The sequence below is a fragment of the Arabidopsis lyrata genome (genome assembly GCF_000004255.2).
Source record: "Arabidopsis lyrata subsp. lyrata unplaced genomic scaffold ARALYscaffold_8, whole genome shotgun sequence".
Lineage (NCBI taxonomy): Eukaryota > Viridiplantae > Streptophyta > Magnoliopsida > Brassicales > Brassicaceae > Arabidopsis > Arabidopsis lyrata.
In genome coordinates this window covers 12,819,783-12,839,784 of record NW_003302548.1, presented here as the reverse complement: position 1 = coordinate 12,839,784, position 20,002 = coordinate 12,819,783, and positions in this window count along the sequence as shown.

The following is a 20,002-nucleotide window of genomic DNA, read 5'->3' as shown; positions in this document are numbered from 1 at the left end:
GTCACTTCGAGTTTTCATCACCAAATTCAAAGGGGTGCTATCAAAACTCCCAAGAATCTCACAGCAATCAGCTTTATCTGCCCTACGAAAAGGATTGCGACATGATTCAAGGTTTAAAGAAGACTTAATACTTCATAAACCAGATACAATTCAGGATGCACTCTTCCGTGCAAACAATTGGATGGAGGTAGAAGACGAAAAAGAAAGTTTTGCCAAACGGAATAAACAAGAAAAGCCGGCAGTCACCGTCCCTACCAAGAAGTTCGAGCCTAGAGAAAGCAAAGGACCAAGGAAGTTTGGGTCGCAACCCTTCAACAATTCCGTCGGGAAACAATTCCAAGGGAAAGGAAGATCAAACACTTGGGTCCGTGATGAAAGTCTATATTGCGACATTCATAAAGTAACCGGACATTTAACCAAGGATTGCAGCGTTCTTAAAAAGCACCTCGCAGAGCTTTGGGCTAGTGGTGATCTTTCTAAATTCGATATAAAAGATTTTGTGAAGGAATACCACGAAGCAAAGGAAAACTCCAAAGATCAAGATTCCAAAAGACCAAGGTTATCCAACGAGGAAGAACCAAGAAGTTTGAAGGGGAAGATCAATGTGATTCTAGGAGGATCCAGATTTTGTGGAGATTCAATAAGTTCAATCAAAAAGCATCGACGAAATGTCTTACTCAAAGCAAGCTTAAGTGAAGAAGTCGATTTTCAAGGTGCATCAATATCATTCGATGAAGAAGAAACGCGGCATCTCGAAAGACCGCATGACGATGCTCTAGTCATTACTCTTGATGTCGCAAACTTCGAAGTATCAAAGATCCTTATTGATACAGGCAGTTCGGTCGACTTGATCTTTTTAAGTACTCTAGAAAAAATGGGAATCAGCCGAGGAGACATAGTAGGACCCCCATCTCCGTTAGTTGCATTCACAAGCGAGTCAGCCATGTCTCTCGGAACAATCAAGCTACCGGTCCTTGCCAAGAAGGTATCGAAGATCGTGGACTTCGTTGTCTTCGATAAGCCCGCTGCTTACAACATCATCCTCGGGACTCCCTGGATTTATCGAATGAGAGCAGTCCCCTCTACATACCATCAATGTATCAAATTTCCAACATCAAATGGGGTGGAAACAATTCGGGGAGATCAAGAAGCTTCACGGACTTGTTACTTAGCTAGCCACCGTATGAAGATTCAATAGCAATTAACGAAGCCCGCAAAAGAAGGACTAAAAACCAAATTTCCTAATGGGCAGAAGAAAGAAGATGTAGTAGTCGAAGTGGTACTGGAAGAAGACAAGCCGGACCGGAAAATTAGAATTGGAGCAACTTTGACTGGCCAAATAAAAGAAGCTTTGATCGAACTCTTAAGGAAAAACAAAGCATCATTTGCATGGTCAGCAGCGGACATGCCGGGCATAAATCCGAGTATAATTTGTCATGAACTAAACGTCGATCCAAGCTTCAAACCGGTGAAACAAAAAAGAAGAAAGCTTGGAGTCGAGCGGGCAAAAATAGTAAACGACGAAGTGGATAAACTCTTGAAGATAGGGTCCATAAGAGAAGTGCAATATCCGGAGTGGGTAGCAAACACTGTCGTTGTCAAGAAGAAGAATGGGAAAGATAGGGTTTGCATCGACTTTACAGACCTAAATAAAGCATGTCCCAAAGATAGTTTCCCGCTCCCTCATATAGATCGACTTGTTGAGTCCACCGCTGGAAATGAGCTGTTAACGTTCATGGACGCCTTCTCGGGTTATAATCAGATAATGATGAACCCCGATGATCAAGAAAAGACGTCATTTATCATAGATAGAGGTATCTACTGTTACAAGGTAATGCCTTTTGGTTTGAAAAATGCAGGAGCAACTTACCAACGGTTGGTGAACAAAATGTTTCACAATCATCTCGGGAAGACTATGGAAGTCTACATAGATGATATGTTGGTTAAATCATTGAAGAAAGAAGATCATGTTAAACATTTGGAGGAATGTTTTGATATTCTCAATAAATATCAAATGAAGCTGAACCCGGCGAAGTGCACATTTGGAGTCCCATCCGGAGAATTTCTTGGCTATATCGTGACAGAAAGAGGGATTGAAGCCAATCCAAATCAAATTAACGCCTTCCTAAACATGCCATCTCCAAGAAACTTCAAAGAAGTACAACGGTTGACTGGGCGGATTGCGGCTTTGAATCGTTTTATCTCGAGGTCAACAGATAAGTCGTTGCCTTTCTACCAAATTCTAAAAGGGAACAAAGGATTCCTTTGGGATGAGAAGTGTGAAGAAGCTTTTGGGCAGCTTAAAGCATACTTAACCACTCCGCCTATACTCTCCAAACCGGAAGTGGATGAAAAACTTTACTTGTACGTATCAGTTTCGAACCACGCGGTTAGTGGAGTCTTGGTTCGGGAAGACCGTGGGGAACAGAAACCAATTTACTACGTGAGCAAGTCAATGACGGATCCGGAGACCAGGTACACAATGATGGAAAAGCTTGCACTCGCAGTGGTAACTTCGGCTCGGAAGCTGCGTCCATATTTTCAGTCCCATCCGGTTGAAGTATTAACTAACCAACCACTCCGAACAATACTTCATAGTCCAAGTCAGTCCGGACGTTTGGCGAAATGGGCGGTGGAATTAAGCGAGTACGACATAGAGTTTAAAAGCCGGATCAGTATGAAGGCTCAAGTCTTAGCAGACTTCCTGACCGAACTGCCAATACCTGGAACGATAGATCAACCGGAGAACCAAACTTGGAAATTACACGTAGATGGGTCTTCAACAAAGCAAGGATCCGGAGTGGGAATTAGGTTGGAATCTCCGACATCAGAAATTCTAGAACAATCATTCCGATTGTTATTCAATGCCTCCAACAACGAGGCAGAATACGAAGCCCTTATTGCCGGACTTCGACTAGCACAAGGAGTTGGAGCCAAGGAAATATTGGCTTATTGCGATTCGCAATTAGTAGTTAACCAATTTAATGGAGACTATGAAGCCAAAGATTCAAGAATGGAAGCTTACCTCGAAGTGGTGAAGGATCTATCTAAAAATTTCTCAAAATTCGAGTTAATCCGCATACCTCAGGGAGAGAATACAGCTGCAGATGCACTTGCCGCTTTGGCGTCAACATCAGATCCTGAGTTAAAGAGAGTTATTCCAGTAGAATGCATCTCGGAGCGAAGCATTCAAGACAGCAAGGAAACCCTCGTCGTTACAAGGTCTCGAGCAGCGGCACGCGACCGTGGCGAACCAGAGATCGAACCGCCACCCAACAAACGAAGGAAGTCAAAAGGATCAAATACATCTAACAAGGAACCCGTTGTCTTAGCTAAAGAAATGATTCCAGAAACGATGATAGAAACCGAGCCATTACTCGAGGAAAATATTCTTGAACCAAACGAACATCCCGAACCAGAGCCGCGGATATTTCACAAAGTTGACCAAATTCCGGCTAAAGACTGGGGGGCTGACTGGAGGGAGCCAATAAAGCACTACATCACGACAGGCGAGCTCCCAAAGAATAAATGGCAGGCCAGAAAAATAAAAGTCGTTAGCGCGAAATTTTGCCTATCAAAGGATGCGTTATATAGGCGAGGTGTTAGTGACCCTTACCTATTATGCATTTTTGGGCCCGAAGTCGAAATCGTCATGAGCGAAGTGCATGAGGGATTATGTGGAAGTCATTCATCAGGAAGAGCTATGGCTTTTAAAGTTAAAAGAATGGGGTACTTTTGGCCCACTATGATCACAGATTGTGTTAAGTTCGCCCAAAGATGCAAGCGCTGCCAACTCCATGCGCCATTAATCCATCAACCGTCAGAGTTATTCTCCTCCATTTCCGCCCCATACCCGTTTATGAGATGGTCAATGGACATCATTGGACCATTGCACAAATCAACTCGAGGTGTACAGTACCTTTTAGTCCTTACGGACTACTTTTCGAAATGGATTGAAGCTGAGGCGTATGTTGGTATCAAGGATTCGGCGGTGAAGACCTTTATTTGGAAAAACATTATATGTCGACATGGAGTTCCGTACGAAATAGTCACTGATAATGGACCGCAATTCATTTCACACGAGTTTGATGCCTTTTGTGCGGACTGGGGAATTAAAGTTAGTTATTCTACTCCAAGATATCCGCAAGGAAACGGTCAAGCCGAAGCCGCGAACAAGACGATATTAAGCAATCTCAAGAAACGCTTAAGTCATCTAAAGGGAGGATGGTATGAAGAACTCCAACCTGTCCTGTGGGCTTATCGTACAACCCCTAGGCGACCTACAGGGGAAACTCCATTCTCTTTGGTTTATGGCATGGAAGCGGTAGTACCAGCTGAACTCAACGTGCCCGGACTTCGTCGAACAGAAGCACCGTTAAATGAGGAAGAAAATTCAGCGATGCTTAACGATTCACTGGATACCATAAATGAAAGGCGTGATCAAGCTCTAATTCGGATCCAGAATTACCAACAGGCAGCAGCCCGGTATTACAATTCTAAGGTTAAAAGTAGGCCGTTCTTCGTGGGAGATTATGTATTAAGGCGTGTCTTTGACAACAGAAAGGAAGAAGGCGCCGGTAAACTCGGTATTAATTGGGAAGGACCTTACATTATTACCGAAGTGGTTCGGAACGGTGTTTATAGGTTAAAAGACCTAGAAGACAATCCAGTCAAGCGACCTTGGAATGTGATCAACTTAAAGAAGTTTTATGTTTAAAAGCTACATGCATTGTTTATGTACATGAACTACGATTTGGCTTGATCCCGAAATGGGTACGTAGGCAGCTCGAAAACGAGTTCAGCTATTAATAAAATTTTTGTTTTATTTCTTTATTAAAGGAAGAAGGTTCGGCTATGCGAACATACAAGAGATTGGAAATAAAGCGTTTTTTCAAAAAAAAAAAAGGGCGAAGCGTCCCTCATCGTACACTTCGAACTACGAAATCCTCGTTGACGAGCAGAACACTTCAATTCCTTGACCAGCAAGATCGAGGATTGGCATCATGCAGTCCGGAATTCGAGCAAAGTCAGAGATTCCAAGCTCAATCCACTCTCCAGGGTGAGATTCAAGAATGTGAAGATTTCTTGACACCGTAGTAAGCCTGCGTTGCATCCGGTTAATCCTCTTCCGGAGTCTCCTCTTTTCCGACGTAAGCTTCCGGTGTTGGAGTTCAAGTGCTTCTATGAACGCCTTCGCTGTTCCTTGGTCTCTGATTGGGAGATTCCTGATCAAAGCACATGGGGCTCGGATCTGAGATCTCGAGAAACCGCGAAGTGGAGGAGGCTGCCTGTTTAGCTCATTTGAAACATCTTCATCCATCAGTCCGATTCTGGAGAAGTCGGGCATAGATTCTGAACAGCGAAGATTGAACTCCATACCTGCTAAAATGAAAAGAAGGATGAGAAGTAAAGGAAAATCGAACCTATAATTTATAGGAACCCCATATCCTTAGCAAGCTGCGGATTTCATCCAAGGAATGGAGTGATTCACGGAGAGATTTATGCCCTCGAATGGATCCTGCATTAAAGGACGCACCTCCAAGAATATTCGGAAAGAAAGGAAAGTTGCAAATATTTCCATAAATAAAAAGGGCCGAAGCCCATTACGAGTTTTTGTTTTTTAAAAAAAAAAAAAAAGAGAAGTGAAGAAATTGGAGAACATTTATGGGAGAGGCTCAGGAACAGGCTCCTTCATCGCCGGTTTAGTCCTCGAAGTGGACGCCTTGTTTTTGGCATCCACTTCGGAACGATCCCGAAGGCGTTTCCGGCAGTCGCTGGCCTCCTCCTCCAAGTCCTCTTCCTCTTCATCGTCGGATGGAACGGCGAAGACGGGGGCGTTCACGGGACCTGGGACTCCCCTAGCGCGGAGATACATCCGAAGCATCTTCGGGATCTCAGCAACGGAGTCGAAGTTCCGCCATTCCCACTGAAAGGGATCACTTTCCAAAGCCCTGATCTTCCTCTCCACCCGAGAAATACGAGCCTCGAGTGTCTGCCTTTTGAGGCCCAGCCGTTGCCTCTCTTCACACAAGCGACGGTGCTTGTCGGCAACCTAGCATAAAGATGAATGAATAAGATGAAACAAAGAGTTTTTAATCAAAAAACTTCAAATACTTACCCTGTCAATGAAGTCGCAAGCCTCTTTTTTCTCCTTTGAAGGAAAGTGAAAGACGGCATGAGGGAAGAGAACGCCGGCCGGCTCAAAGCCGTCGCCAGACAAGAAGAGAGGGCTGCCGGGATCAACGGGGGCTACTGTTTCGCTCTCCATTCTCAAAATATTTCTCAAGTGAGACTCTAGAGTCATGTTTAATAAAGCCTAGAGGTAGGTAAGCTTTTATTTATAATGATTTAGGGTTTGCCTTGGAACCATAAATTCATTAATGGTAGCGTTTCCGAGTGGATTAAACCATTTTTGGAAAATCGAGAAAAGGCAATTATTACATTAAAAGACGAGCCGTTCTCTTTAAGAAGGGAAAAAGCAACCGTCGCATCAACTGCAAAAGTTTCTAAGGCTCAAGCCTGACAAGTTTACCGAGTTGACTAAACCCGAAGTGGGGAACTCGCTTTAAGCCGAGCTCAGTTCTCGCATTCTAAAGAGAAAGGTCTGATCAACCTAAAAATCTCAAAAGCATTGCCACAAGGCCACAAAAGGTTAAAAAGCGGACTTTGCAAACCCGCATATGATTTTAACCAAACCCCCTTGGGTCACAACCTAGAAAGGTTTAAAAGCCTCCTCAGGCAAATATCTTGAAAAAATAATAAAGCCTCCTTAGGCCAAAAACAACAAAGCCTCCTTAGGCCAAAAATAAATTAAGTCTTAAAGTTAAAGGGACAATCCCCAATTTAAAGTGGACACAGCCACTACGGAGCGATCTCCACCTCGGGCTCCTGCTCAGCAACCAGAGTTTCATTCACCTCCTTGACTGGTGCTTGATCAGATGAAGCTCCCGGACCACCCTCCGCGGGACAACCAACCTCCGGAGTAACCTCCGGTACCACAGGAGCTACGGGCGGGACAATGCCCTCCGTCTCACTTGAACCTGGAAATAATAATTCCAGTCAATCAAAGGTACAAGGTAAGAAAAAGTAAGCCTTAGGAGCCAAGCGTTACCTGCCCAGTCTAAACCCGATTCACTTATTGGAGGTGATTCAGTAAAGAATGCCTCGAAGTCAAGTGGGTTGAAGGCCGAAGTGGGAAGAGCTGCCAAGCGATTCCGTTTTTCAGAAAGGTTAGTCGACAGCTCGGTCCTTTCTTGCTCTTCGGAGAAATCTGCTTCATGGATTTGATCCAGCAGAATCAGGTACTTTCGTGCTCCTTGATGTCTGACTCCAAGTCCGACCTAGCCTTCTCAGTCTGCATGAATCGGATGGCCCCTTGGATCAACTCCATCCCGCGTCCCTTGACCTCTTTTCTAGCTTTTGATGCCGACCTCGCCAACTCGGAATCACGCAATTTGGCGATCGCCTTGTATTTTGCGTTGAGCTCGATGAGTTGGTTGTTCAGGGAATCAGCGTTTGATTCGGATTCTTGAAGCCTACCTTGAATGCCGGAAAACTCTTCCTGGAGCTTGAAGTTCTGGTCGTACTGACCCTGCAGCTCCCCCTTTACCTGCGCAAGCTCGGATGTTAAATTGTCGACTTTGTCCTCCAGCTCGTGTTTGGAGCCGGCAGAAGAACTGACTTCGGCCTCAAGAGCGGAGAGTTTCTTTGTCCACATGTCAATCTCCTTCTCCCGGCCAATGACCAACCCTTCGTAATGTTCTACCATGTCGTTAAATTCGCTTTGAGCCTGGCGTTATACATGAACCCAGGATGACGAGTCATATTCGCAGAATGGCAATACAATAAAAAATATACTTAAAAGAAAGCGAAACTAACCCGAGATGAGTGATGTGCGTGAAGCAAATAACGTTCACGAATCGCAGGGCGCCATTTGTCAAAGTCTGGCAAGATCGAACCCGATCGGGTCTTGAAGCATCGGAAGACGCTGCCCTCTTTCTCCATAGCTGTGAAGAAGGAAGAATTGTAAAAATTGGAATTTTAATAAAGACAAAAGTTTAAGTGTGTGTAAATCACCAAACCTGAAAGTGATTTGACTTGGGGTACAAGAGCAGGCTTCAGCCTCGAGGGAGCATCTCGAGATTCAGAATCTCCTTTTTTCGGAGACGCACTCCGGGCGGTCTTCCCACTGTCAGGCTGGGAAGAGGAGGACATGTCAACCGGTCGTGGAGGACCCATTGGTTCAGAAGGAGGGGATGACCGAGGTGAGCGGTCAGTCCGGACCCTTGACTTTTCCCTCTGCGGGGAAGGATCACTGCGAGAAGACTTGTCTCTCTTTCGACGAACCAAGTTCTTGATTGGCTCGTTACTAAAATCATCTCGGGAAGGACGAGGTGAATCACGGCGAGGAGATCGATCCCTCCGAGGAGAACGTGAGTCGCGACGATCGCGACGGGGAGTTAATCTGAAGGAAGCGACAGATCGGGCTCCCTCGGTACTGCCATCATCGACCAGCAAGGTCCTACTATAGTCCTTCTTGTCTATGGAAGTCGTGAGAAACTTTTTCTTCTCCTCGCAAGCCTCAGCCATCGGCTTGGAAAGCAACTTACGTTTGGCCGCAAGGGCCCGAGATGACATTCCCTGAGTTGAGGGAGGGGGAGGAATTTGGTGAAGATGACCAGGCGGACTCATCCTGAGTCTGTGGTTAGCCTCTATGAATCGTTCGAGAGTGAAGGAATTCCAAAGGGTTTCCCCTTCAAGAATTATTTTGAAGAATTCGATGAACTCTTCAGATGGGAGATTGGAAGCGATGAAAGCTGCGAAATGAAACAACGGTGTTAGTTAATAAAAATAAAGAAACAACCGGGAAAGATACGGGCAACCTAATCTCTACCAGGTTTCGCCGACCACTTCGAAGGGAGGAAATCTGCAAGATTTCCAATCGAAGCGGGAGTTTTCTTAATCAAGAACCAAGGATGATGCCAATTTTCATCCTTGTTTGGAAGATGCGAAATGATGTTCCTGTTGGCGTTAGGATATGCTGAGAAATACCCCGTTTTCTTCGATGAGCTTCTCACGCTTAGAAGCTCATTTAGTTCGGCGACTCCGATAACGTAACCGGCCTCCGCCGCGATTGTTATAATGCCGAGAATAGTACGAAGAAGATTGGGGGTTAATTGAGGAAGAGCGATTTCAAGAGCCGCTAGGTATAAAATTAGGGCTTCGGGAAGAGGAAAGGTCAGCCCGCAACCCTTGAAATAAATCTCATACACACAGAAGTAACCATCGCGATGGTTCTCTGGAGATTCTGTGGGGGAAGCTATTTGAGCTTCCGCCATAATTTCCGGCGGAATCCGGCAAAGCTCTCTCAATCGCTCGAGGGATTGAAGAGTACAAGTGGACCTAAAGTGCGGACCGGCAATATCACCAGGGCGGGTGCACTCGTCGTTACTAGAACGCCTCTCGTCGAAAGACGGAGACTCGGGTCTATCGGAATCGGAAGTCATTGGGAAGAAAGAGAAATTCAAGTTCCGGCGAAGAAGGGTTTCGGTGAAGGAACGAAGAGAGAGGTTTTGATTAAAGTACAAAAGTAAAAGAAGAGAGTAATGGTGAAAAGAAGTTACCTCAAGCTAATGATGAAACCGCCTCGGAAGTCGTGTGGGAAGTGGGAAGGTTTTTCCCGTTTTAATAGTAATTAATCAATATACGGTCATAATGATGACAGATGTCACTCGGTTAAAAATGGCTAGTGCCGAAATTAAAGGAGTGATGAGATTTTCGGCGGGAAATCAGAAAGATTCTCGAGCGCAATCTTTGGCCACTTGAGCATTTAAAGTCCTCCGAATTGGAATAGCACTTCGAAGAACTTGGGGGGCTAATTGTTGGTGTCGGATCCCGCACCAGAAGTACGAGACCAACCAAAGATTGCCACGTAATCAGGATAACGGCCCGTAAAGGATGAAGCCCATTGGATCCGCGAGCCGAAGGGATGGTCGAAGTGGTTGTCACCATTTAGATAATCCGAAGTGACTGCACTGTGACGCGAGTTCGGTGTAGAAGACACGGGTAAGTCGGTTCAAAGACATTTGGGCCAGAAGAGGCGAGGCCCATGAAGATCAGAGTCAACTCAAATTCAAACGTTGAGCATTAAAGCCGAAGAATCAAAACGGACACATTTAAGAAGAAATAATTGCACTTAATTACTCATTTTAAATGTCGTTTAGCTATGTATAAATATAAAGGCCAATGGCCATGTAAAGGGCATCTTCCTCTCAAGAGAGAAATACTATAGCAATTTTCGTATCAATTTACAAGTTTTTACGTATTCATTTTTTGTCCCTCAAGAATAATCTTTCCCACCTAACAAAATACTTGAGTGTGTGAATCCGACATCCACAGACGGGGCTCACGACGATTACGGTGGCGGTTTATTTCTTCTTAGCGATGTTTTTCACGCCATTGCTAGCTTCGATTCCAGCTTGGGCGGTTGGTCCGCTGTTGATATTAGTCGGAGTGATGATGATAAAATCGGTAACGGAGATCAATTGGGAAGATATGAGGGAAGCGATTCCGGCATTCGTGACAATGATTCTAATGCCGTTGACTTACTCCGTCGCGTATGGATTGATCGGAGGGATTGGAAGCTACGTGGTGTTGCATCTGTGGGATTGGGGAGAAAAAGGATTGGTGAAATTAGGGTTTTTGAAAAGGAAAGTTGAAGAAGAAGAAGAGGAAGAAGAGGAAGTTGGTGGTGAGTTTGATATCTGAAAAGTGTTTTGGGTTTGAGAGGAATTAGGGATTTGAATTCATCTTTCGTGATTTTCTGAGAAGAAGAGAGGAGAGTCGTCTTTTTGACGATTTGTTTAGACAGTTTTTTTTTTTTTTTTTTTCAAAACAAATAGAAACTAAACCAAAATCAAAAGAAACTAAACCGCATAGTAACTGTACCGTTTGGTTTAATTTTTTAGGGGCATTTTCGTCATAAAATGGCTTAAATGTCAAAACATGAGATTGAAATCTCACTTTGCCAAACTGTGAGACTAAATCTTTTTTTAAACATATACGTGAAAATTTCTTTTATTATCCCACAATGAAATAACAAACGATTTTGAAAACCTGTTTTATGCACGAGAACGTGCACATTGATGAAAGGGGGAGGGGGAGGGGTAGAATGTCACGGACAGTTTGTGACACTCGCGTTATTTCCGCGACCATTACGACTGGAAAAGGTTATCGTGCTTTAGTGAGGGACGTGAATGATTCAGGTTGAAGAGTCCTTTCAGTGAACAATTCGATCACGCGGAGTTTGTCGGTGACCGGGTATCAGACTTAGGAAAACGGATTAGGCCATCCATGCAAAACATAGTTTTTATCCAGAGCCGATTACCTAATGAACCTAGGGCAGAGAAAACCCCGGTCGAAGCTGGTCCATGGTACGAAGGTTGAGTCGACAACTGTGGAGATGTCGATTGTCGCACGATTTTCGAAGAACATCTTTTGACAAGTGGTATTAGAGTCAAGAGCGTTGTGTATCGTCTCCGTCCAGCTCCCATAACGAGATGGGTACATGGGGGAGCCTTATTTGTTGGAAATAGAAAGTCGAGGGAGAGGTGTCCTGAAGACTAAGACAAGGTGCCGAGTCATTGAATAGAATAGAAGTAGAATTATCCCACAACGACACAACGTACGATCTTGACGATTCTTCCCATGTACAAAGACGAGCATATTGATGGGTGGGGGAGAATGTCACATACCGTTTCATTGGGACGGTTCGTGACAGTCGTGTTGCTTCCGTGGAGCAATTACGACTGGGAAAGGTTGTCTTGCTTTAGTGAGGGGTGTGCAAAAATCATGTTGGAGAGTCTTTCGGAGTTAAGCAGACTAACTAGATCGCACAAAGTCTTTCACTAACCGAGGATCAAATTTTGAAGAACATGTTAGTTCATCCATGTACAAATTGGTCATGATCTGGAGTCAATCATCTGATTAACCCAAGACATGGCGAAATTAGTCAAAGATGCTCCATGGTACGAAGGCTGAGTCGACAAATGTGGAGATTTTCGATTGCCACATGGTCTTCTAAGAAAAACCTATGACATCCCTATTCCTCTCACATACTTTTAAGTGAAGACTATAAAGTATTATTATATATATAAAACCTTACTAGTTACCACTATAAACCTTGAAATATTTAAGAAAGAACATTTTTGAATATTTACAGCTGAATGGAGTATTATTAACAATGTGTACAACAAAAGGGACAGTTTTTTCTAAATTTAAGTATTTTAAGTGAGATATTAATTTTGAATACATGTTTATTATGTCGGATGAAAATATTCTGGGTGTGGAAATTTATGTAGATGTTGAATTACGATTTCATAAAAAAAAATTATATCCTAACAGAAACAAAATTTGGAAAAAAAAAATTGTAAACTAGAGTTTAGGAAAGAAAAACTCCTAAACCAAAATGTTTAATATCTATTTATGAATATACCGATTTGAATTTATGTTGGGTTTATTGATATTAGGAATTATTTTACCTGTTACTATAAGGTGGGTATTTAAAATCCAAAAAATATTCAGAGTTTTGAATTTGTTTTAGAAAAAGTGAGAGTTTTTATCCAATTTTTCAATAAAACAAGTGAATAATTCATAACACACGTCAAATTAATTATAATTATTAAAAATCATTGAAGAAAAATTGTGCATCGTTTTGTAAACATGATTTCCACGAAATAGCAATGCAAATTACCAAGGCAGCAATAGAAAATTGTAAGGACGACACACAAGAGAGGCGACTGTTTATTTTTCAAGGCTATGCCATGTGTGTGCACAAAATATTACTTCCCACATACACAAATGCGGTTCTGTTCACTTAAAACTTTCATAAAAAGAATGGAAGATCATGAAGAGTACCTCTTGTTTCCTAAAGGTAAACCCATCTTTGATGAAACGAATTCCAATGCTTCCTTCCATTTCTTGATCTCCTCGCCAGTTGAAGCCTTTGCCAACTTCCAAAAGTTGCGACCAAATTCTCCCTTCTGGTGTCTCACATCGCCTACCTTCACCTTATAGAAAATTGGAACCACTTTGAGTTTTTTATTGTCTGCGAGTTTCTTTATCTTCACCAGCTCGTTTAAGCACCATTTAGACTGTGCATATCTCCTCGAAAAGATTGCTAGCGCAATATGCGATTCTTTGATCCTTTTGAAGAGGTGTTTTAGGTCTCTTCCCTTTTGTTCATCTTTGTCTATGAAGAAATTTATTCTGTGTTGTTCAAAGGCGGCAACAAGGTGGCTAATAAAGGCATGGCGTAATTCCACTCCTCGGAAATTTATGAACACCATCGGATAAGTCTTAGTTATAACACTCTTTTCTCATGTTGCAAGGCTAATTTATTTATATCGTAATGAAACTGTGGTTGTGGCGTTTGGAATTGGTTGCACTCGTAAGAATAATTAGATTAGATTTTGTAAACTACGGGATATCTTAGCATACATGATTTAAGCTATATATATATATATATATATATATATATATATATATATATATATATATATACTCCCCTGTACTTTTCATCTATTTTTAAATGATTTGATGTATTCAAAATACTGACCGAAACTTTGGCAAATAAATATTAGGTTATTATCTATTATTACTAAAGGTTCACGGTTTTATGGTACTCCTTGGGGTACACAAAGTGAAAGACATCGTCATGTACACTAGTCAGGAAGTCCATAGTTACCAGTGTTAATAAATAAAATACTATAATCAAATAAAAAAGCAAAGGATGCATTTATAATCAAAGATTATTAATTAATAGAGGTTTATAATTATAGTAAACTGAATAAAAAAAAATTCTTTGAGATGATTCATATTTGAGTGTGATGCTATGTTTAAAGATTTACTGATTGACGGTTTTTGGCGGTATTATCAAAAGATGTTTATTTACATGTTTTGATCAATTTTCCATGATAAATCCATTTCAGAATAGATTTTAAAGTACAAAACCGGTGTTCGTATGGATTTATCATTTATATCATAAGTTTATTGAAAAAAGATGATACAATTTACTCTAAGTTTTACATGGTCCTTAATCACGTCTACACGAAATCATAATTATCAACTTTTATCGCACATTATCACATTGTACACATTCAACTAACATGCATATACATTAACAATTATGAAAATAACAAACATAATTCAAAGTTTTTCTATACGGAAAAATGATTCGAAACAAATAACTTAAAATTTATGAAACAACTATGCATATAACACTGGTGAAAGCGTCTAGATATATATATAGGAGGTTTATATATGAATAGGTAAGTGTGGCAGTGATGAATGATGATAATGATGATAGTATATCAAAATAAATAAGGGGTTTATATATGAATAGGTAAATTTCAAAAGTGATATATTATTATTATTATTATTATTATTATTATTATTATTATTATTATTATTATTTTCAAACGTGCCACTTGTAACTTGTAATTGTACTCGGAGGTCCTATTACAACTACAATTTTGTAATTGTAACCTATCACCTATCATTAAGACCGAGACAAAAAATAATAAAGTCCTTTAAATATGTAAAACACAGTTTTTGGTTCTTTAAAGGAAATAACGGAAAAATAAGTTATAATAATAACGATCGCTAGTTGAGAAAGAAAAATATAGATTCTAAGTTGGGTTGACACAAACAACTGATGGCGTAAGGTATTACATGATTAGTTATATTTCTGGCGAAATGTATTACAACATCATTTATATTTGATGTCGTAATGTATTTTAGATTATTAAGAGACTTGGTTTTTATCTATTTACATCAAATAGCTATTTAATTATTTAAATCTAGATGGTATGGCGAAACACATCTGAATAAAACAATCCATAGAATACGTACTTCTTATACGAGACGTAGTGTAACATCCCAAATTCAGCCTATTAAGTAGGCATGACCAAAAGCTAACCGTAACCGTATTTTGGACCGTAACCGGATCGTTTCTCAACCGTAACTGGACCGTAACCGTATAAAACGGTTAAAAACCGTAACCGTTAACCGTAAAAATAGATTAGTTACGGTTAAAAAATATACTAACCGTAACCGTTAATTAACCGTAAACGTATCAAAACCGTTAGTTAACCGTATGGTTAACCGCATAATTAACCGTGCAGTTAAAACCTTAAATACATAATTATTCCACTACTAAATTTAATCCACTCCACTACTCATTTTTCATAAATCAAATCATAAATAGTTTACATAATTATTATTTATACTCAGTACTCGTTTCTTAATTTTCACAACTTCTTTTCTATAGTTTTATTGGAATAAGACAATAAGACAATAACTCAATCATTATAATTATGACCATTTATTTAGTTATTCATGGTTTACTTAACTAAACAACATAGCTAATTAACTATAAATATTATAAGCATATAATCACATATATTACATACTATAAAATAAATATTATTTGATATATCATCATTAAATTTTTTATTCTAAAGGTTAAAAAAAATCCAAGTTTTTGTCTTTGATATTAACCGTATCGTAATAACTAAATAACCGTAACCGTATTTAACCGTAACCGTTGTAACCGTAACCGTATTTAACCGTAACCGTTTTAACCGTATATATAACGGTTAAAGTTACGGTTAGAGAAAATTTATAACCGTAACCGAAGGTTAATAAACCGTAACCGCAATAACCGTAACCGTGGTCATGCCTACTGTTAAGGCCCAATACCTTTATAACTAGACTTGGGCAAAAAAAAAACAGATCCGATTTCCAAACTGATATCCGGACTGGAAAAGCCGGTTTGAGGCAGGTAAAGATAAGAATAAATTACTACATTAGATACAATTTTGGTAAATTTGTGGGTACCGGATCAGTTTGGGGATTATCCATTATCCAAACTGGATATATATATATATATATATACACATATAGATTTAGGTTTATAGTATTATACCTAGGTTATCTAGTTTTATACACACAAATGAGGTTGGCATTTGTTTATTTTATCTTTTCAGTAGACAAAGATGCAAAACAAAGTCATCACTTATCATTAATCAAGGCCCTGTTCGTTTGCTTGTCGCTGGCACTGAAACCAGCGACAGCGATTAGAAGTTGTTCGTTTGCTTGTCGCTGGTTTAGCGACCAATTGCAGCGACAGTCGCCAGCGACCAGCGACCTCAATTTTCAGTTGCTGAAATTTTCAGCAGTCAGTTGCTGGTTTCAGCGATCAGTCGCTGGTTTCGGTCGCTGAATCCAGCGACAGGCAAATGAACAACTTAGCGATAAAAAAATATAAATTAAAAAAAATAATAAAAAATAAATTAAATTAAATTAAACTAAATTAAATATAATCAAATAAACTTAATTAAATGAATTTATACAAAATTAAAATAAATTAAACTCAATTAAATTCAAATAAATCGAATTAAATATAATCTAAATTAAAATTAATTTTATTAAATTAAATTAAAGTATGAATAAATTAAAATAAATCTTATTAAACTAGATTCAAATGAATCAAAGTAATTATAGTCAAACTAAATTTGATAAAATTAAAGTAAAGAAATGTATTGATTTTTTTCTAATGGTGTATGATATATGCAATTTACTTTTTTATTTTAAAATATAAATTGTCATAGATAATAATTTCAGAATTTTAAACATATAGCGACTGTTTTGAGCGACAGTCAAACGAACAACACAACGACAGCTCTTAGCGACAGTCGCTAGTTTCTGTCGCTGAATCCAGCGACAAGCAAATGAACAATACATGCTGTCGCTGGTCGCTGATCGCTGTCGCTGGTCGCTGATCGCTGGTCGCTGATCGCTGTCGCTGGTCGCTGATCGCTGTCGCTGAATCCAGCGACAGGCAAACGAACAGGGCCCAACTCGTTCTAGTTCTATGTATTTCATATTCAGATTTTTGTTTGCGGTTTGCCAATTAGATACTCTTGTTTAAGAAGTTTAAGAACTTCTATTTGTCATTTTCTCTACTCTTAACTCTAAGTATTAATCTTTGTGATTTTGTCTTGGATTTTAATGTTAAGTTTGAAGTTCTATTCTCTTTTTTTGTGTGTTTTGTGCATGTACAATTGTTTAAAAGTTTGGGTATTCTTGTAATATTTCGGGTTTATGGGTAATTTTTACCCAATCAGACACGAACCGAAGGGAATCCAACTTTTTCGGATATTTATCGGTTTTCATAATTATTACCCAGACCGACCGAACTCGAGTGTACTCGAACCGGATCGGAACCGAATGTTTAGAATTACCCCCATTGGATAGTAAATCCATTACTAATATGCCCAAGCCTATCTATAACATTCAAAAGACAAATGCCACCATATCATCGAGAAATCCAACAGTATTGCTAAGATGAATGGAAATTTTTTTGAAAAAAATCTGATTTATTTAATATTTTTTAGAAAAAGATTTGAGTTTTTTGTTATAAAAATACATAAATTAATTTATATTTAAAATTAAAAACACAATCTAATTTTTTTTTTTCCCCTTACGGTACCATATCATCAAACATTGTTGTTAAATATATTTATGAGAAATTCCTGAAAAGACCAAATTCTTTTGTATTAGCCAAAAGAATATCCGAATATTTTTCGTTGCAAAAAAAATATTCAAATTAATTTACCATTAAAATAAAAAGTACGACCTTTTTTTTTTGTTCCGATTCATGCTCTTTTATCGTAATAGTTATAAACATCATTAACCAAATCGTAAACACTGTTACTTTTATCCTTTTCTTTACACGTGATAAATAAAGATAGCCAGAACCGTTCCTAGAGTTATCAAGGCCATAGGTAAAATAGATATCTATAAATTTTTTTTTTTGTTTTAGTATTTTGAAACTAATATAATACGAAAATCTAAGCTAAATAATTTCTAACTAAATTGTGACAAAAAACATGCAACTAATGTTTAATTTATTTATTTTATTTTTTTGCGAGGGTGGAGGAGACAATGTCTCCCCTAATTTATTAAACTAAACAACAAAAATTACATACGAACGTTTCTCGGGTACGAAGCCCCTTCCATATCCTCGAAAAAAATAACACGAACACTTTCCGGAACGGATTCAAACAAATGAAACCCCAGCGGTAGTGTATCAGGAAAGACAGCGGATGAGTATCACAAATCCTGTCCTGAGAAAACCTACCACAATCTCCGAGTCCACCTCTACTTCAAGTCTCGGAACTCCCCTCTCCCATGCAATATATACAAACCATAATAGACTCCCCCAAAGTTCCGCCAACGGAGCGGTGCAAATACCTATATTAAGTGAAAAACCACCACACCATTCTCCCTCCTCATTCCGCAAGGTTCCCCCCGCAACGTATCTTCCAAAAAGTCCCAGCGAAATCGATCATAAGCATTTTCCAGATCAAGCTTCAAAAGCATCCAAATAGACAACAAATTTCAAAGAAAAAAATATGGATCTATATCTATCAAGTGCAAGAAAAAAGAAAAAATTAAGGTGTTTACGATTTGGTTAATTATGTTGATAACTGTTACAACGAAAGGGAGTGAATCAGAACCAAAAAAAAGTTCTGCTTTTTATTTCAACAATAATGTAGTTTGTATATTTTTCTGCCAATGAAAAAAGTTCGGATATTTTCTGGCAAATATAAAATAAGTCGGGCCTTTTTTTAGGAATTTTTCCATAAATGTACTTAACACTGTTTGACGAGTTGGTTAACACTGTTAACGGTCGTTATGGCGAATGGGAGAAATTGGAGAAATAGAATTAGATCGTGTTTCCCAACCTAAATTAGTTTGTGCATTTTTAGACAAATATTAAATAAAATTGGAATTTTCCTTAAGATGAGGAAAAGTTGTTGTCTTTTTCGTTTTCAAATATATTTAGTTAATTATTTAGTTTAAGGTTAAGCCGAATATACCTACGTGTTATATATGTTATGAAAATCATATTTGTTTGATGAATGTATTAATAATTATAAGTATATTTATCAAAATACTTTTGTACAAAGTAAAAGAAAAAAAAGAATTAATATCTAAGAGATAGAAATTAATTTAAAATATATATTTTAATGCGGATTGCATGATTTGTGAAATGCATGTTTTTGTGTGGTAAAATAAGTTGTTTGAGTGTGAGGAGACAATGTGCCAAACAAACGGAGATTAGGACAGAACACAAAGTACATAAGATTCATTTAGAACAGAAACACATACAACTGAAACATTTATTTAAAGCAAAACACAAACTACATAAGATTCAATTAGAACAGAACACAGAGACTGATTCAAGACAACATTCAAGCGTTTGACAACATGTCATTGATAACATGTCCTTCAAAGCCATTTCTATTTCACTAAGTGGCTCTGTTTTTTCAAGGATATTTTCCAACATTTAGAGCTTGCTATGCTTCTCCTTCAGTTCAAAGTCCTCTTTCTTAATCTCCCAAATGCTCTTAAACCTTAACAGAGCATCTGGTTCTTCTTCAACGCCTTTGTTAGTCCTTTTAGCTTTGGCCTCTTCCGCCTTAACACCTGGTGGACGAGTCATTGCTTCATCTCCATGGCTAGCTGCCTGGGAGCTTGATGACTGACCAGTAGCTTCAGCTCCATCCCCTACCTTTCTTCTTTTTGACTTGTCATTCTGTCCAGGTGAAGAAGCAGAACACTATTTATGATCATGGCGAAGCTCTCTCCAACAATGGTCAAGTGTGAACTTGACCCCATAATCACTAGAGTAGATTTGGTGAGCAAGCTTTATTACATCATTTTTCATTCTGTTCGCTTGACTTCTGGCTTGTTGCAGCTGCTAAGGAACCTACAAACTTGCAGACCTGATCATTGACCTTCCTCTACCTTTGTTTGCAATGGTCAGACTCTCTCTTTGGCATCCCAACAAGCGCCGGAGAAGCAGCAAAGTAGTTTGCTATTCTTTTCCAGAAGGTTTTAGTCCTTTGCTCACTGGCCACCACAGGGTCTTTGC